The sequence below is a fragment of the Quercus suber genome, unplaced genomic scaffold, assembly GCF_002906115.3.
Source record: "Quercus suber isolate HL8 unplaced genomic scaffold, Cork oak 2.0 scaffold_75, whole genome shotgun sequence".
In the NCBI taxonomy this organism is placed as follows: Eukaryota; Viridiplantae; Streptophyta; class Magnoliopsida; order Fagales; family Fagaceae; genus Quercus; species Quercus suber.
The window spans coordinates 840,439-862,008 of NW_027069540.1; positions in this window are offsets into that span (position 1 = coordinate 840,439).

The following is a 21,570-nucleotide window of genomic DNA, read 5'->3' on the forward strand; positions in this document are numbered from 1 at the left end:
CCTTACCAACCTACAGTTGAACCCTTACCCCAATACCCAATTAGACTTGTTTTGTAGTGACAGTTCCCACCTTTGATGCACGGCTCCGAAGTACGTGACTAACCAATGTGCGAATCACAGTACACGACTTCAACACCAACTTGAAGGAGAGGTTGGCTGCAAAGTTCTTCAGTTCATCCTACATGATGAAGATCAAGAAGATGCTTGGTCATAAAACTCTTTGGTGCAAATACACAGCAACTTCTTTAGAAGAGATGAACTAGGGCAAGAACTTCATCTTTGATCACAAATTGCTTGAACAAAGTTTGCTCAATGCTTGTGCAACTTATGTCTCTTTTGACGGCTCTTAAAATAATCCTTTTATATGTCTAGGGTTAGGAGAAAAAAAGGCTCAAAGACATATTCACAGATCCCAAGAAATCAGATCAGAAAACTGATTTTTATAAACCTCGACAGATAGAAGCTGTCGAGTAGGTATCGAGCTTACGACTTAAAACAGCTTTCTAAAGCTCGATAGATGTAGTTGTCGAGCCAGCTATCGAGTTTTAATGAATTTGCATTATTAGCTTGTTTTTCTTTGACATACTTGATGATTTCAACACTTGATCTTGAAACCTTGTTTCTTGAAGTATTAAAAACACCTAGAACTACCCAATTACAAGTAAAGTGCATTTTGTCAAAGGATTAGCCAATTTACATAAACAAATGACATATGTTCTTAACAAGTGAAAACACATATGTCCTAATAGTGATGACTTTTACTCTTACTCCATTGTCTTACAATAACTCTATCACAGAGCCTCATGCTTGTTTTCTTTTGTCTCTTCTTGAGGATCTTTTTATAGACTTCCCTCCTCACTTCATCACTTCTATCCTCAATGTTTATTAGGATATGGCGACCCATGATAAGCTTATCTTTCCTTCAGCTAGCACTCGGATCCTTCGTCACTTCTCCATCCCTATTCCTGATTCCCCTTATTTCATCACCAACAGTGCCAGCGCCGGTTCTGCTCGGCAGAGTAAGGCCCAGCTTCGACCGAAATGGACACAGATGGAGACGACCGATCATGTAAATCATGCAGCTCCTTCTTCTTCGGCTTCTTCCACTTCTACTCCTTCTTCAGCAGCTGGTGTGACCTTGGTGGCCATTATGGCGCAGTTTCAGTGCATGGATGCTCGCCTTGACTCTCTCACCAATGAGATATGTCTGGTGAACACTTGTGTCTGTCATATAGCACGATGACAAGCTCGCCTTGGTGGATTCGCTCCCTCTCCATCTCTTTCTACAAAGGTTTCGGCAGATGAGTATGGTGATGATAAGGATGATGATGCTAGCTCTTCCAGTGATGATGAGATGAGGACCTTTTAATGACTTAACCTTTGTCATTCGTGACAAAAAAAGGAAGTAGTTTTAGGGTTGAGAGTAGTCTTGTACTTAGGGAAAGAGTTAGTATAGGACATTTTTTGTTAGGGATACTGTCTATAGATCTTAAGGAATGTAATGAGGTTCTTATGTATTTTCTTTTCTTTCTTTTACATTAGTCTCAAGTATACTGGTCTTGTGACCATTTATTGACATACTTTGTACTTTATTTTCATATATATATGATGATGTGTGTTTTTCTTTACTCATCTCTCCATGTGTTGTTTCTTTTCTCTCTTTATACACATGTTTTTTTATGTATGCATTCTTTATTTCTGTTTCACATATGATGCCTTCATGAGTTTTGTTTAAGTGTTTCAGAAAGATAGATTGTGAAAGTCTACCATGCCATGAACTCTCTTCTTGCAAAGTTTTTCAAGATCTTGTTAGGGTTAGATTTGTTTTGTAATTCAACAAGTAATTATGAGTTTAGTGATTTAAGACTTCTCTTATGATTCATTTGTTTGTTTTACTTTTGTCACGGATTGCCAAAATGGGTGATTATTTGGGACATATTTATGTAATTGGTTAATCCTTTGACAAAACGCACTTTACTTGTAATTGGGTAGATCTAGGATGGGTTTATTACTTCAAGAAACAAGTGTTCATGTTTAGTATTAAAGCCATGCAAATTTGTCCAAGAAACAAGTGAAGAAGTGGTGTTCATTAAAGCTCGATAGCAGTCTCGACAGAAAGACTTCTAATGAGATTTAATGTTGAAGCTTGACAGAAGCTCGGCACAAGTTGTATCTGTCGAGAATTACGAAATCAAAAATTCCAGATTTGATTTCACGCATATCCTTGAGTATTTGTGTATGGTTTCTTTTCTCACAACCCTAGACATATATAAGGATTATTTTAAGGGCTGTCACACTAGATGCAAGGTTGTTGCAATTGTTGTTACAAGCATTGTGTGACCGAAGATAGAATTTGCTTTAGTTCATCTTTTTCTCTGTAAAAGCTACTATGTCTTTACATGAAGGGTTTTCTGACCAAGGAGCTTCTTCCTCAAGTTGGTGTGTTAGTCATGTACTGGGATCCGTGCGTCATTGGTAGTCACATACTGGGATTCATGCATTGAACGGAGAAATTGCCACTACAATACAAGTCCAATTAGGCATTGGGGTAAGGGTTCAACTAGGTTGGTATTAGGTACGGGATTCTTTTTACTTGTAACTGCTTATTTTGATAATAGTGGATTCTTGAGAGTGGTGACCTTAAATTCACCCGGTGAGGTTTTGCCTTGGTGGTTTTCTCCATTCATAAACAAATCACCTGTGTTAAATTTAATTTCCGCTGCATTTAGTTATTTGGTGATTTGTTTATGCTACCACACTATTGTATGTTAAATTGATTTAATTAATTTATGGGGATAATTAATTAATTAATTTGCCAAAGGGGTTAATACATTTTTCGCCTATCACCTTAGATGAGATGAGATAGAAGTATGCTTGGGTTATGTTATGCCATGATAGATGAGTAATTAGGTTTTAGGATGATTGATGCCATGTTGATTGTTAGATGTATTCTAGTGTGTGTGTGAGTATAGATGCAATGTTGAATATGACTTTAATAGGGTTAAGATATAAGACACAATGAGAGGAAGCCAACCTTAGGGTTTGGCAATTTTGGGTGCCTAACACCTTCCCAAGATCGTACCTTAACTCTGAATCCATATCTCTGGTAATAAGATCAATGGTCCTTCCTTGAGAGGACGTTATATATAAGGTTCCAAGACCATTGCCAAAACTAGGTGGTGACTCCCCCTTGTGTCCACAGTCGTCACATTCCTTAAGACTAGGTCCCCGATCTGGAAGTGTCAAGGTTTGACCTTGGTGTTGTAGTACTTTGCTATCAAGTCTTGATAACGTATGATCTGTTGCTCAGTCGTCGCCCTAACTTCATCCAGTAGGTCTAATTGTAGGCGCATTCCCTCTTCGCTCCTTCTTTCATCATGGTGGGATACCTTGTAGCTGGTCAATCTAACTTCTGCCGAAATGATGGTTTCACCCCTAAATGTGAGGCAGAAAGGTGTTTCGTCCATAAGTGTGCAAGCTATCGTCCGGTACACCCATAGCACACTTGGTAATTCGTTCGGCCACATACCTTTGCCTCTTTGAGCTATCTCTTGATCATCTTAAGCAAGGATCTTTTTGCAACCTCAACTTGACCATTGGCTTAAGGGTGGGCAGGAGAGGAATAGTGGTTTTTGATCCCCAGCTATTGGCAGAGGTCTCTAAATGCTTCGTTATTGAATTGCTTTCCATTATCAGAGACGAAGACTCTAAGGATGCCAAAGCAGCAAATGATGCTTTTCTCGAAAAAGTCTCTAACATTCTTCTTAGTGATAATGGCCAAAGGTTCTACCTCAACCTATTTAGTGAAATAGTCAATCCCTACAACGAGGAAATTAAGTTGGTGCATTGCTATGAGAAAGGGTCCCATTATGTCAAGCCCTCACTGAGCGAATGGCTAGGGAGCGTTCATTGGCGTAAGCTATTCTGATGGCTACTGTATGATATTGTTGAAGCGTTGGCATTTGTCACATGCCTTTGCATAGGACTGGGTGTCCTTCTGCATAGTGGGCCATTAATACCATACTCGTATGAGTTTATAGACCAGCGAGCGTGCTCCCAAATGGTTGCCACATACTCCCTCGTGGACATCCTTCATGATGTAGCTTGCTTCGTCTGGGACCAAGCATATCAGGTACGGACAAGAAAAACCCCTTTTGTAAAGGACATCCCCAATTAGCACGAAATGTGAAGACCGCACCTACAGCCTTCGCAAAGCATTGTGGTCTTCTGGAAGCGTCCTGTTCCTGACATAAGAGACGATTGGCGTTGTCTAGTTGGCTCTCGTAAGGATCACCTGTACATCTTTTTTGTCAATGGCAGGTTTGTTTTGGATGAAGGATAGTACCTAACCGCTGATGACCATGTGTTCTATGGATGCTACTTTGGCTAGTTGATTAGCATGCTCATTCTTTTCCCTCAGGATTTGCACAAATTTAGCCAAGAACTTCTGGCTCACCTTTTCTTTGACCATGCTTAGATATTCCTTCATTGGTTCCCCTTTGGCCTCATAGTCTCCATTGATGTGTCCAACGATAACTTGCAAGTCGCTGTGTATGACTACTAATGAAGCCCCTGCCGCTTTAGCCAAGTCGAGACCCGCGAGGACTACTTCATACTCGACCTCGTTGTTAGTTGTCAGAAATTGGAGATGGATCGCACACTCTATTGAATCTCCTTTTGGTGACTACAAGACGACCTCAACTCCTCCAGCGCATTGGTTAGACGAGCTGTCTATCTATATCATCCATGCAACTCTTGGTCGATATAGTATGTCGAACTTGTCAAGCTTTATCGCCCATAAGACCAATTGCTCGGCTGCCTCTAGATTGTTCATCACCTTTTGTAATGGTTTGTCTGTCTAGACCACTATGGTGTGTGCTTGGAAGTATGACCTAAGCTTTCAAGCTATTGTGACCAGGGCAAAAGCTAACTTTTCCATAGGGAATACCTTCCTCTCGCCCCTCGAAGCGCTCGATTAGTATAGTAAACAGATAACTGTACCCATTCCTCTTCTAGGATAAGAGCCAAACTGACGACCATTGGGGATACGATTAAGTAAAGGGAGAGCTCCTTGCGGGGTTTAGATGGACTAAGTAGTGGCAAGGACGCTAGGTGTTTCTTCAGTTCCTCGAAGGCCTTTTGGCATTCATTGGTCCACTCAAAGGCTTTCTTCAGCATTTTGAAGAATGGTAAGCATTTGTCCATCGCCTTAGAGACGAACCTGTTGAGGGCCGCAACTCTACCATTCAAGCTTTGTACCTTCTTGATGCTCTTCAGAGGTGTCATCTCCAATATGGCTTGAATTTTTTCGAGGTTGGCCTCTACACCTTGCTGTGACACCATAAAGCCCAGAAACTTTCTCGACAATACTTCGAACACACATTTGCTGGGATTAAGTTTCATATCGTAGAGGCGTAAGGTCTCAAATGTCTCCCAAAGATCGTCCAGGTGACGGTCCTCCTTTGTGCTTTTCTCAAGCATATCGTCCATGTATACCTTAACATTCCACCCAGGACATTGTCATGAGGGTGGTGGAGTCATCAAGCGTCTTCTTCTATGAAGCTGATAGGTGGGTTGTTGACCTTAGTCATTTTACGTGGTCGGCCAGAAATCTGGACACTTTGCACCATCTGTAAATATGTCTTCCTCGCCTTTTTAGAGGAACCAGCCAATGTACTTCCTCCTACGGTCACCCTTATCTCTCCAAATGGGGCCCTTGGTCTTTCTTCGACCCGTTGGTGAGGTTCAGGTAGGGGTGGCAATTTGTGTTCACGTGTCGGGTTCATGTTGGGTTGAGGTGTGAGTATTATGTTATATAAGTCAACCCGAACCCAACCTGTTTAGTAAATGGGTCAGGATTCCTCAACCTTAACTTGACCTGTTTATTAAACAAGTAACCTAACACGACATGTTTAACCCGTTTAATTAGTAGGTCACGTTAGGATCGACACAAATAACCTGTTAATAACATGTTTGATTATGACCCGAACAACCTGTTTAATTAAACTTAACTCGAATAACCTGCTATCAACACCCATATATCTAAATTTATAATTCAACCATAAATCAAGTAATAAATATTCAAATAATAACAATAGCAAATAATTCTTTCATTCCTTCAATATAAAATTACGAGTCCAAAAGGTTCCAACCTCCATACTATCAAATTCAATAATATGTCAAAGTTCCATAATAAAAAACCAAGATTATTACATGGCATCCAAGTGCCATATCAAAAACTAAAAGAAAAACCAAAATAATTACATGGCAGATCAATATTTCGATGATGGCAAAATCCAAGTCCAACCATCCAAGTGCCACATCAAAAAGGAAAAGACATCAATGATTAAGAAACTGGATTAGAAGAGATTGAGGGTCCCATTGAAGAGGTGTCTTCCATGTGCTCATCCTTATTGATATTCATGTTCATTATATCTTTAGTGAGCTATTCCAACTGTGATTGTGCAAGTTCTACAAAATAAGATGCTATCAAGAAAAAAATGAAGCAACAAACAAAATCAGATGCTAAATCGCATTTACTTTCATCAAAATATGGTTAGTACATTCCTAGCACAACATAGAACCAAAAACCATTCATCCAATAACACATATTCCTCCAGAAAATAAAAATGAACCTAAACTCTATTAATTCCCAATGAAATTTAGTACACAAAAAACATATGGATTTTCTGCACAGTGTTGTTTTCTGCACAATGTTATTTTTCTGTAGTGTGGTTTTTCTGCACAATGTTGTTCTTCTGCACAGTATTATTTTTCTGCTGTGTTTGTTTTCTACAGTATTTATTTTTCTGCAAAATAGGTCTGGTTTTCCCCTATTTTGATGTTACATGTACTGTTTATAATATAGTATCTAATAAAATTTCTATCTTTTATCTCAAAAGAAAAAAAAAATCAACATTATGGTGATTAACAAAATAAATGAACGGATCTACAATTATTTTATTTTAAGATGACATATATAAAGAAATTTGAAAAGAAATCATAGAGCAAGACCTAGTTATTTTAAAATCAACAAAAAGAATACAAACAAGTCTACTATTGGTACTAAACAATCAACATGATAACGATTAACACAATAAACAAAATCTATAATTACTGAAAATTTCATAAGTAAGGAAAAAAAAAATATATATATATATATAACATATATACCTTGCTAAGGGATTTGGTGGTTGAAAGTTGAAGAAAAATAACTGGTGAAGTTGTGAAGTCGTGAAGAAGAACAGAGAGTAGAGAGGGCAGCCAGGGTTTTGAGGGGAAGAGATATTAGAGGGGTCGGCTAGGGATTTGAAAGGAAGAGAGAGTAGAGGGTTGAGAGACATAAGGTGACTAGGGTTTTGATTTTATAGTGTAGATCGTAGAATTTGTATCTCTAGGATCGGCTCGAGTTTTGAGGAGAAGAAGAAGAGTTGGGAGAGACAAAGTAATGACTATTTATGAAAATGAAGAGACATAAGGTCCAAAGAGGCATGAGGTCTAGTTTTGAGCAGGAGAATAGACCATAGCTAAGCTTATATACCTAGATTTTAAGGGTAAAATTGTAAAATTACCTTTATAAGCTAATCGAGTCGAACGAGTCAAACGGGTTCAATAGGTTGAACATGAACACGACTCGTTTAATAAACGGGTCAGCCGTGTCAACCCGAATTTGACCTGAACCAGTTTAGCCTCAACCTATGACCTGTTTATAAATGGGTTACCCATGTCGGGTTCACGGCTCGTGTTAGATTTTGCCACCCCTAGGTTCGGGGTCCCTTGGTGGGTTCTCTCTGCCAATGACGAACCACTATAATTTTCCTTGCTTGATGAAGGTTTCAATCTACTGCTTTAGGTCATAACACTCGGAAGTGTCATGCCCATGGTCTTGGTGGAAGTGGCAGTACTTGTTTCTGGGCCTTTTGTTTGAATCGCCCTTCAGCTTGTCTAGCCATGTTAGCGTTGCGTCATCCCTTATCTACATAAGGACGTGATCCATTGGGGTATTCAGAGGTGTGAAGTTGGTAGTCCTCCCAGGTGAAGGTCTTGATCTCCTATCGTCCCTTTGATCACTTGTTCAGGCAGACTTTCTTTCTTTATCGAGAGGGGGATCGTCTTGTCTTTCTCTCTTCTTTGGCACCCCCCCTCAGGCAATCATGGTGTCTTTAGCATTCATATAATTCGTGGCCTTGTACAGCATCTTGGCCATTGTCTTTGGGTTGTTCTTGTTGATGGAGAAGAGGAACTCCCTAGACTGAGCCTGTTGGTGAACGCGGTGACCAAAACTTTGTCGTCGGCTTCATCAATCAAAAGGGCCTCCTTGTTGAAGCGGGTCACGTATGACCTCAGGCTCTCATTTTCTCGTTGCTTAATGTTCAACAAGTTGGCTGAGGACCTTTTGTATCTCTGCCCTCCAATAAAGTGGGTGACAAATTGTCTGCTCAATTCCTTGAAGGTGGAGATGGTATTAGGGGCCAGTTTGCAGAACCACAACCTTGCTGGTCCCTTGAGTGTAGTGGGGAATGCCCAGAACATAATCTCATTTGGAATCTTTCGTAGGTGCATGAGGGTTTTGAACGACTTTAGATGGTCAAGCAGATCTTGTGACCCATCATATGTTTCCACCTGTGACATCCAGAACTTGGCAGGAAGGGGGAAACAAGTCACTTGTGCTGTGAAAGGTGAGTTTGTTCGCTGAACTAACTAGTCCAAGTTGGTGGATACTCGTCCCCTCATGGCGTTCATCATCATGTCCATCTTCTCCTTCATCATCTGCATGTCCTAGGCCATGCGCATCACGCTAACTTCCAATTCTAACAGGCAGTTGGTGTCCTCTAGTCCGTCTCGCCTGTTGGGGACATGGCTTTCTTCCTAATCTTCCCTCTCCTGTCAATCTCCCATTGGGAGATGATTGCCGTGCTACTCCTCGTTGTCCCGTTCGTTGCGTTGATCTTCAAGACGTCGCTCATTCCTCTGGTTTAGTTATTGCTCCAACTCTTGGTTATGTTAGGTGAGCTGTTTGATTGCCACTGCTAGGGTTTGTACTTGCCTCTCCAAAGTGTTTGAGGAATTCCCTGTCTCCTGGTTATTGGTAGCCATCAATCGAGTCTAGACCATGCAACTCTTTGTCTTAGAAGCAGTGATATGGCTAATCACTCATTCCCACAAACAACGCTAATTGATGATGCACAAAAATTGACAGTGAGCTGATTATTCTCGATCTCTCTAATGGGTACCTGAATAACAAGAAACCAAGAACCAAATAGAGAGCACCGGTGGGGTGCTGACCAAAGACACTTTGAAGGTTGAGTCAGTGAATGAGAAATCTCTAAGAACTCTATAGTGAGAGAACTAGAGATTTTTTGCATACCTGGGAGAAGAGGAGGTCTGAGACTTATATAGTGGGGAATTAGTGAACCAAGATCCCTTGGATGTAGGGATTCTTTCTTGTAGGGAAGATTTGGAATTAAGGTTCCAAGATTTTAGGGTGTCTTTCCATATGGGAAAGATACGGGTGTCTAGTAGGGTCTTTGTATGTGATATGCAAGACATTTCTATATGAGGATATGTGCGTGGAGACTACGTAGAAGATTGTGGGGCCCACTAGATCTACCCATCGGTATGGTCCTCCGTTCGTCAGTGTCTAAGCGTTAATGTGAGAAACAACTTGAAGGGTCTCTTGGGGGTGGTGTCTTTATTCGTCCGTATAAACAGATCCAACAAGGAAACATACCATGATGAGTTCAAGGCCTCTACAGCAATGAGTTTACGGTCAATACACTTTGTCTTTTGCCATCAAGATGGTATGGATGGGGATCGTTTGTTCCTATAAGCACCTAGACGGATGAGGAAAAGTTTCGAGCTTGTCGGGGTCACTTTGGTGTGGGTGAGCAATGAAAATTCCTGCTGGACAAAAATACCCTTATCACTTCATATCACAAGTCTACCATAGGCAACCTTGTCTTTCATGGACCTAATCCCATATCATGGTCAACTACGAATCAGTCTACCATTTCTCACTCATCCATAAAGGTAGAATATTGTGCCTTAGCCACCACTATTGAAGTTAAATTTCATTTTGTGGGAGGGAAAATTCTTTTTCATGATATTCAAGTCAAATTTAGCTCTAGTAAAGATAATCTCTCACAATATTTTTATGAAACCTTTGGCTACTCTTTATTTCTCCTTTATTCAATCCAGACAACTTTTGGATTCAATTTCCCACATTTGTTTGAGGGGGCATGTTAAACAAACTCCAGTTTTTATTTATTTATTTATTTTATTTTCTATAAGATAGAAATCATACTCTAACTTAATTTAAGTTTTGAACGGTTTTAGACCTCTTAAACCAACTAGATTAACCTAGTTAATTAGCCAAGTGATTAACTTAGTCAATTTATGCAATTCTAGGTTATTACAAACATACAATCATATCAAGAATATAAAGCAGTGGAAAAGTAAATAACACAATGATATGATGACCCAGGAAACCACACGGTAAAAACCTGGAGAGGATTTGACCTAGCTATCCTTAAGGTAAACTTGAATCCATTATGCGAAAGAATCGAAGTTCATACAAAAGGACTTACAAGCTTCCTGCTTGACTTCCTAATACTACTCACCAGTAGAACTTACTGACATGACCACGTGCAAACTCCAAATCCACGGACTCCTTCTTTCTTGGATTCTTCACCAAGTACAAGCATCTACGCTTGTTATTCTTTAAACTCCAATGGTAGCAACTGAGCTGATCATCAAGGTGTTGAAGTAATCTCTACCTAGAAAATCCTAAGTTTATGTGAAGGAAAGCTCCTCAAGGATCTCACAAGAGATTCACACAAACCGCAAAGTATGAGTAACAATACACTCAGAACAACTCTTAAAAACGTGGCTAAGTTTTGCCTTTTATACCTAGGGTAAAATTAGAAAACCCAAAAACATTTAATGAGGTAGAGCTGAGTTGGAAAATTCTGCAGAAAAACATTCTGCCTGAGATTCGATCGATCGAGTCTAACTTTTGATGGATCGAGCCAGGCCGAAATGTACCAATGCATCTGCAGCCACTCGATTTCAACTTTACATGAATAACACAACTTTGAGCAAGTCTAAACAAGACTAAACATATTGTTTTGATCATGGTTTGCCAACATTACACATTAGAGTTCTAAATACATGAATCCTAAGTCTTTAGAACCTAATAAACTCCCCATTTAGCAATCCGTGACAAAACACAAATTAAAAACTCAAAGTTTACAAAGAAAAGCCCTTTACAAAAATAATACTCATAAACTCAAATTCAATCCTAACTACTATCCATCAGTTGCAAGTGTAGACAGCAGCTTAATTGAATCAATCTATATATTCCTCAAATACTCAACAAACGTATAAACGCATGTGTGACAGAAAAAATTTAATCAACAGGTATAACATTCTTGTATGTTTCACACAACACATAATAAAGACATATATCAATGAATAACTCATAAATATAAATCAATAAGCAGTGAATTACAAGAAACAAGAATCATGTATAACAAAAACAATGTAACTCCCCCTATCATGAATAGCCCCAAAAATGATATACAAAGTAAAGCACCTAGATACAATCTAATATCTCCACTAACTCCACAAAACAAAAATAAACTTCCCCTAACTATAAAAACTCCTCTACAGTGTCAAAACTTTACTCCCCCTTTTTGTGACAAAATGCCAAAAGACAATCACACGCCATCATCAAAAGGAGGTGGTGAGGGTGAACGCAGATGTGCTAAGTCGGCTCGCAAAGCACGAATCTCGTCAAGCAAGTCCACCAAAATCTGACTATGTGCCGCCTAAACGGTCATGATAGTCTCCAAGATATGACGAATATAAAGTCATCCGAAGGAGGTGGAGGAACATCAGCAGCAGCAGCATCACCATCAAGATTAGGAACATCCTCACCAGTAGGACCTGTAGAAGAAGAATGAGGAGGTGCGCTACCAGAAGGCTCAGACCTAGGGTATTTAGAGCCAGCTCGAAGATGAGTAGCCCTCTGATGAAGAAAAGACACACCTATGGGAGTAATAACATGAACGGGCTCAGAGGAAGGGAAACCATTAAGATCAAGATAAAGCAAAATCCTATGAATGAAAATAGGATGAACAAGGGCATGAGAAGAAGATGAACTCCTATAAACATCGTTCAAAGAACGAAGGAATAAATGAGGAAAATTAATAGGAGCATCAGTAACAAAAGCGTACAAAAACACACACTGCTCAAGAGGAATGGTGTGAAGATGAGAAATGGGCCAGATAGAATGATAGGATATCCTAAAGAAAAGATAATGCAACTCAGATAGCTTAGTAGTGGTAATCTTAGGATCAGAACCCTACTGGATAGAAGACTCAGTGATGTATGACATGACATCACTTAAAGGAGGAGACACATCATAAGGATAGACAGGGTGCTAGACCACAGGTACCCTTAGAGCATCAGCCACTACAGTAGGAGTAATGGTGTACTCTACACCTCGTATCCAACTCTTTACTAAAGTGTTGGAATCATAGACGCAGATAGAGATGTTCGAAAAGAACTCTCTAATCAAGGTAGTTGGAGAAGGAGGATCAGAAACATCCAGCAAAGGTAACCAGCCCCGACGCTCAAAATTTGCCCTAATGACAGGATCAAGCTCATCTAAAAGAACAGAACGCTCAGCCCAAATCTTTCTCCTAAGGTTCAGCTTCTCAAAAGTCTCTTGATTTGTCTCACTCAAAAACTTCTCACGGTCAAAAGAAGGCGGGGGAGGAGAAGGTGAAGGAACAGACCTACGAGCCCTACTTTTCCTAGGCATGATGCTAAAGAAAGGACAAAGACACAGGAGAAAAGCAAAAGAACAAAATAAAAAACAAAACCAAGGGCAGACTGCAAGTTAGCACAAAAAAAATATAGAACAAAAATCTATATGATGCATGAACAAGTACAATGTCATGATGCATGTACTAATGTAGTAAACAAAGTTCAAATTAAGTTCAATTTTACAAAATTGGCTTGAGCATAAGATTTCTAACAAAAACCCTAAAGAATTTGAAAAACCATTTGAATGTTTTGAAACAAATTGATAAATTGATCATCACACAGTGTTGAAAACAGATTAGAATGACCAATTTTATCAAAACAACAAGTCAATTTTATCAATTGAACTCAATTGAACAAAATCCCAAAATTGGATCAATTTCAAGCCCTAGAATTTTCAATTTTTCACAAATCACAAAATTGATCAAATTAACCATTATAGATCATGAATATACCCATATACCAACAAAACCCATTGATCAATTTCATAAAATAAGGCTTGATTCATCAAAAATCCCAAATTATGTATAGTCCGAAAATCCCAAATTAAAATGCATGAAAAATGCATGAAATGAGAAAATAACATCAAAAGGAAGGGTAATATGGACATACCGGCTTTAGGAGAGAGAAACCTTACCAAAATTTTGGAAGAAAACGACAAAAAAATCGCTGTGGAGCCTTGCCGAGTCAGAGAGAGAGAAAAAAAGGACTTTGAAAAAGTCAAGAACAGTATTTTAAAAAACCTGATTCACGATATTCGATCGATCGAAAATTACATTCGATCGATTGGAACAATCCGAGACTTTTATAAAGAATTTAAGCACATTTTCGATCGATCGAAAAACAGAATGGATTGATCGAAACAGGCAAAGGCTCACAAAATTTTTTGAGAAAAACACAATTTTGAAAAAGAATAAACACATATTGGGCACAACTCCTCAAAGCATTAAAATATGAAGAATAAAATGGATGAGTATGAGATGAAATGCTTTTTCAAAAACCCAAGTTTTAATCCTAGTTTTCTAAAGAAAATTTCAATCAATCTCCCTTTAATTTTCAAGCAAAAAGAATTTTTTGCATAATACTCAAGGTATTTTCAAACTTGGTTGGTCAGACCAGAAACACACACAATAACATGTACAGTGTTTAGCAAAGAGTAACTTGTGTAGTGTGTGCAAACTCGCAAAAGCTTGAGATACATGTGAGGTGATATGTGAATAGCAATCAATCACAAAGTTTACAAAATCCATCACATAGAATTCAAAAGAGACTATCACCTGAAGAGTTACATCATATAACTCACACATCTCCTAGAACATAAACTTGTAACCATGTAAGTTTCTTGAATTTTGCCTCATAATTATGTGAATTGGCATCAAGCCTAATAGTACACACCAGTTTTAATTATGTGAGTTTGGCATCAAGCCTAATAGTACACATCAATTTTAAGTATTAAGCAATTGATCGAGGCTACACCTTATGTTCTTTTTGTGCATGTGCTACACTTTCTCAAGCACAAAATCTTATGATATGCACTAAGGTGTTCATGATTGGCTAGTGAACAGTGGTGAGATGGTTATTTATGCATTTCTCAAAATGATTAAGTCTGATAGTCAAATAACATGTGACTTCAAGATTAAGACAAGGTGATAAACACTATAAACATCTTTCCACACAACATGCACTACAAAGTTTCAACTAGTAAAGTGCAATAAATAACCTCATCAAAGCTAAACAAGGTACACAAGACATGTTATGAGTAAATAGATTGACCAATCTTGTTTTCAAAAACTAAGAAAATAGTGCCAAACACGATTTGCTTTTCTCTCCCCCCCCCCCCTTTTTTTTAAAGAGAAAACAAATAAGTCCCAGAATAAAATGCATGAATGTTATGCAATGCAAATCCTAGAAGTGCCAAACACGATTTGCTTTTCTCCCCCCCCCCCCCCTTTTTTTTAAAGAGAAAACAAATAAGTCCCAGAATAAAATGCATGAATGTTATGCAATGCAAATCCTAGAAACAAAAAACACAAAAACCAAAGAACAATGGTCACAAAAGAGAATAGCAATGAAGCACAAGGACCATGAAAGCCAAAAGAGACTAGGGACACTGAAGCACACCAATTACTTAACGAAGTGTCTCAAACTTACTTCCATCAAGAAGTTTGGTGAAGATGTCAACGTTTTGACGTTCAGTAGGGATATACTCAAGGACAACAATTTTATTTTCAACCAAATCCCTAATGAAGTGATACCTAAGTTCAATGTGTTTGGTCTTAGAATGTTGAACAGGATTCGTAGATATATCTATAGCGCTAGAATTATCACAATAGACAACCATGGTTTCTTGAGGAATCCCATAATCACTCAACAGCTTTTTCATCCAAAGGAGCTGAGAACAACAACTCCCAGCAGCAATATATTCTGCCTCAGCAGTGGATAAAGAAACAGAATTTTGCTTCTTACTCATCCAAGCCACAAGATTGGCTCCAACATAAAAACAACCCCCAGTGGTGCTTTTTCTGTCATCAGCATTCCCAGCCCAATCAGAATCAAAAAAACCACCAAGAGACAAATTAGACTCTTTGCTATAAAAAAATCCATAATCACAGGTTCCACTCACAAAGTTTATAATTCTCTTAACAGCATTTAAGTGAGAAACTTTAGGATTAGACTAAAACCTAGAGCAAACACCAACACTAAAAGAGATATCAGGCCAACTAGCAGTCAAATACAAAAAACATCCAATCATGCTTCTATACAAAATAATATCAACAGACTTACTTGATGGATCAATTGTTAATTTTGCATTAGCAGTCATCGGTATTCTAGCATGAGCAACCTTGTCCACTCCAAATCTTTTGACTAGATTTCTTGCATATTTAGCTTGATAGATATAGATTTCTGACTCCGTTTGCTTTACTTGCAATCCCAAAAAATAAGTTAGTTCACCAACTATGCTCATTTCAAACATTGCCTTCATTTCATCTACAAAAGAATGAGCAAGAGCATCATTAGTAGCCCCTAAAAACAATGTCATCAACATAAATTTGAGCTACAACAAAACCAGTCTTATCCTTTCTTATGAAGAGAGTTGTATCTATAGATCCCCTTCTGAATCCATGCTCTATGAGATATGCAGTCAATTTGTCATATCAAGCCCTAGGAGCTTGTTTCAAACCATAAAGGGCTCTCTTCAACTTGTAGACATCATCCGGTCTGTGAGGATCAACAAAGCCCTTATATTGTTCAACATACACCTCTTCTTGTAGCATCCCACTCAAGAAAGTGCTCTTGACATCCATTTGGTACAGCTTGAAGTTCAGATGACTTGCTATGGCCAACAGTATTCGAATGGATTCTAACCTTGCTACTAGTGCAAAAGTCTCATCAAAATCGATTCCTTCCACTTGTGTGTACCTTTGTGCAACAAGTCTTGATTTGTTTCTGATCACAGTTCCTTATTCATCTAACTTGTTCTTAAGATCCATTTAGTTCCAATCACATTCACACTCTTCAGTTTAGGAACTAATTCCCACACATCATTTCGAACAAATTGGTGAAGTTCTTCATGCATGGAATTTACCTAATCAGCATCTTGAAGTGCTTCATCCACTTTATTCGGTTCAAATTGGGAAAGATAACATGAGTGAGTAATCACATTAGGGCTTTTGATCTCAATCTCATGTTATCATTCAGACTACCCAATATGTTTATGGGAGGATGATTCAATCTCACTCTAGAGGATGGGCCTTTAACTAGAGATGTAGTGGTACCTTTCTGTTCAGATGGAGGACTAAGCTCACTTTATACCCGTCGAGTGTCATGAACCGGAGTGGATGGTTTTGAACGTGATGGTATTGAGACTGTATCATTCAATAGTAACAATTCTTCCTCACTATGTTTCCCTACATACTCAGCCAGAAGTGAATCATCAATTTCTAGAGACTTATCTTGAGCAGGAGCAGTGCTTTCTAAAGGAACTTCTGAACACACTTATCACTTTTTGCATCAAATTTTTCTAAGTTCTCTCTATCATGTATAATGTAACAGTCGTTGTCAAATATCCTAAAATATTTGACAATAGGTTTCTTCCCTCTCTAGAGTTCATAGGGAGTTTTCTTGGAGTCAAGTCTAAAATACACCCGGTTGAGTGTATGGCAAGCAGTGTTGACTACTTCTCCCCAGAAGGATTTTGGCAACTTTTTGTTGTGTAGCATGACCTATGCCATCTCCTGAACAATCCTGTTTTTCCTTTCCACAATCCCATTCTGTTGAGGTGTCTTGGGCGATGAGAACTTTTGATGAGTGCCTTAATCATTGCAGAAAGTAGCCTGCTTGGTATTCTCAAATTTTCTTCCATGATCACTTCTAATTCTGGCTATCACAGTATCTTTCTCAACTTACAATTTCTTGCACAGATGTATCATCTTCTTAGGAGCCTCAGCTTTATCTTTCAAAAGCACAACCCAAGTATATCTAGTAAAGTCATCCACAACAACTAGAATATATTTCTTTCCACCCAAACTTTGAACTCTGGTAGGACCGATAAGATCAATGTGTAATAAATCTAAAGGTCTTGAAGTTTGCACACTAGTCACAGAAGGACTCTTGGATTTTACTTGTTTACCTATCGGACATGGTCCACAAATGCACTTATCTATCTTCTCAAACTTAGGTAAACTGATAACTACCTCACATTTGAAAATCTTCACTAACTGCTTATGACTGGCATGCCCCAACCATTGATGCCACAAATCAACTTGATCAATCTTTGTACTAAAGCACTTGTTTAAACTTGGTGTTATGCCATAACAGTTGTCAGCTGTCCTTACACCAACACACATACAGTCATCTCCTCTATTAAGTATCTCACATTTATACTTGGTGAAAAGAACATTTAGTCCATTGTCGCAAATCTGACTTATGCTGAGTAAATCAGCCTTCAATCCATCAACATACCAAACATCTTCAAACACTGGCAATCCTAGAATGTCCATAGTTCTAATGCCTCTGATCACAGATTTGCTTCCATCTCCAAAAGTGACTGTTCCAATCTTTCCTTCAAAGAGTGCTTTGAATAAACCTTTGTTTTTTGTCATATGCTTGGAACAACCACTATCCAAATACCAAAGACAAGAATCATGTGCCTTTAAGGCGGTTAAAGCAGTATAACATACATAATTCTTATCACTTATGATTATACCAAGATACTCAAGAAAAGATTTAACAAAAACAACAAAGGGCAAAAACAACAAGTAGACAAGTTGATATATAAGCAAAAAGTTTTTCCAAGAATCCATGACAACAGGAGTCAAGGATCAGCTTAGAGATCAAAAAATCTCAAACAAGAGAGTTACCTACTTTGATATCACTTGAACAATTTTAGACCCCTTAAACCAACCAGATTAACCTAGTTAATTAGCCAAGTGATTAACTTAGTCAATTTATACAATTCTAGGTTATCAAAAACATACAATCATATCAAGAATATAAAGCAGCGGAAAAGTAAATAACACAATAATATGATGACCTAGGAAACCACACGGTAAAAACCTAGAGAGGATTTAACCTAGCTATCCTCAAGGTAAACCTGAATCTACTATGCAAAAGAATTGAAGTTTATACAAAAGGACTTACAAGCTCCCCGCTTGACTTCCTAATACTACCCACCAGTAGAACTTACTGACATGACCACATGCAAGCTCCAAATCCACGGACTCCTTCTTTCTTGGATTCTCCACGAAGTACAAGCACCTACGCTTGTTGTTCTTTAAGCTCCAATGGCAGCAATTGAGTTGATCATCAAGGTGTTGAAGTAATCTTTACCTAGAAAACCCTAAGTTTATGTGAAGGAAAGCTCCTCAAGGATCTCACAAGAAATTCACACAAACTGTAAAGTATGAGCAACAATACACTCAGAACAACTCTCAAAAACGTGGCTAGGGTTTTGCCTTTTATACCTAGGGTAAAATTAGAAAACCCAAAAACGTTTAATGAGGTAGGGCTGAGTTGGAAAATTCTACAGAAAAACATTTTGCCCGAGATTCGATCGATTGAGTCTAACTTTCGATTAATCGAGCCAAGCCGAAATGCACCAATGCATCTACAGCCACTCGATTCCAACTTTACATGAATTACACAACTTTGAGCAAGTCTAAACAAGACTAAACATATTGTTTTGATCATGGTTTGCCAACATTACACATTAGAGTTCTAAATACATGAATCCTAAGTCTTTAGAACCTAACAAGTTTATATGTATAAAACTTCATTTTAAAGATTTGAGCCACATCCCTTGGCCCTCCATCTCATAAGAACTTGTACTTATAAAGTGACTATCATGTTAATGGTTCACAGTGATAAATCAACTCCAATCTAGCAAGACGAGAAATTATATAGTCCTCATGGTGGACCACGTCACTTTTTCACTATTCCACTAAAAGACTCCCACCTAAATTATTAACTAACTCAGCAATTTTAAACAAGTGAAAATGTTTTAGTGGAATTGTGAACAGGTAACATGGTCTATCATGAGGATCATATAATTTCTCTAGCAAGACAGAGAGAATGCCAAAACCAAAAAGGCAACTATTTCACAGCTAGTAACAGTTACTCAAGCAACAAATGATGTTACATCACTTTTAGTGTACATAACACCGTTTTACAATAGACTCTTAAAGCTAATTAATGTTCACAATCACAAGGCACTGTTTTATGACTGGCACTATATTAATTAAGTATTGTCACACGACGCCATTTCACTTAGGGAAATGCTAACGAATACCTTTAGGGTATTGGTTAATAATTCATTTAAAGAAAGTTTTTATGGGAAAAGAGGAAACAAAAAACAATTAATGGTTTGACAACTTTTTTTATTTTCTATAAAAGTGGTGTTAAAACTTTTATAAAATGAATTGTTAACCAATGCCTTAAAGGCACTCGTTAGCATGGCCCTTTCACTTATAGGCGATGAGTTTTTCAAAAATTAGTTAGATAACTGTTGGGGTGTAACAAAAGTGCAAGTTAATGTAGTTATCATTTTGTTAGAGAGAAAGTGATTACTTTAATCTTGTATAAAGACTCAATTATAGTGTAATTGTTCATTAAGTGAGATAATTTTCAATTTCATTATATTTCTTTGTACTTTCATCCTCTCTCACTCAATGGTTCATCTTCTTCTTGCAGTTTCTTTTCTTTTCTTTTCTTTCTATTTTTTTATTTTTTTATTTTTTTTGCTTGAATTCTTCTTACAGTTTCTTTGTCCTATACAAAAGCTTTACTTGATGGGTTTTTTATATATATAAAAAAAGTCACAATATTTTCACAACACTTTTACAACAAATCTTAAATGACAGATTGTTACTTGCTATTATTGGTGGGTAATTTTGTTTTTGTTTTTGTTTTTGTTTTTTTTTTTTTTTTTTTGTGATGAGTTTTAGATTAAAAATTGTAATAACCTATCACCTAAAATTGTTATGAAAATATATGAATATAGACCTACTCATTTTATAATGTGAAAACCTTGTAAAGAAAGATCTCACTTTTTAGAGTTCTCACTTTTACATTTGTTGTCTAGACCTAGGAAGTACGGGTGCGGATTCGAGCTCAAGTGTGAGTGCGAATGCATGAAAATTTTTGAAAAAGTAGGATACGAGTGCGGCGGGATATGTATATTATTTAATTATTAAATATATTTTAATTTATATTTTCTATATATTGTTAAGAATTTTTTTTATATTATATAAATATATATTAATGTATTATTACTATACTGTAAATGATATATATTATATATATTGATAGGTCAAAAACGAATTGACCCCTTGTATGAATTAATTGATTAATTAGCCAATTTAATTAATTAATCAAATTAACATGCAAACGCATGATAACACAAACAAATCACAATTAAACTAAGTATGCAGTAGAAAATAAATTGACCCGGTGATTTGTTTACGAATGGAGAAAACCAATACGGCAAAAACTCACGAGTGATTTTAAGGTCACACTCCTAAAATTCCACTATTATCACAAACAAGGGTTACAAGTAAAGGAATTCCAGTACCTTATGCTAACCTACAGTGAACCTTACCCCAATACCCAATTGGACTTGTTCTGTAGCGACAATTTCTCCTTTTGATGCACGGCTCCTAGTACGTGACTAACCAATTGCGTGGATCTCAATACGCGACTTCAATCACCAACTAGAGAAGGTTGTTAGCTGTAAAGTTCTTCAGTTCATCCACATAAGATCAGAAGATCTTGGTTCAAAACCCTACGGTGTGCAAACACAACAACTTCTAAAGAATAATGAACTAGGGCAAACTCTTCTCGTCAAATTTGCTTAACAAACTTTGTCAAACTTGTGCAACTTGTGCCCTCTTTGACACCTTAAAATAATCCTTTTATATGTAGGTTGTGAGAAAAGAAAGCCCAAACAATAATCACGATTAAAGTCAAAAAGATCTAAATTTTGTTTTTCATAAACTCGACAGATGCCTATCTGTGAGCGCTGTCGAGCACTAAGGGTTGGAACAACTTCTTAAGCTGATAGATGGCTAGCTGTCGAGCTTTAATACACAGCACTTCTTCACTTGAATCTTGGAAGACTTCATGTCTTAACACTTGATCTTGAAATATATTTCTTGAAGTATTAAACACATCTTAGATCTACCAAATACAAGTAAAGTTGATTTTGTTAAAGGATTAGCCAATTACAGTAATTAGTGACATATGTTC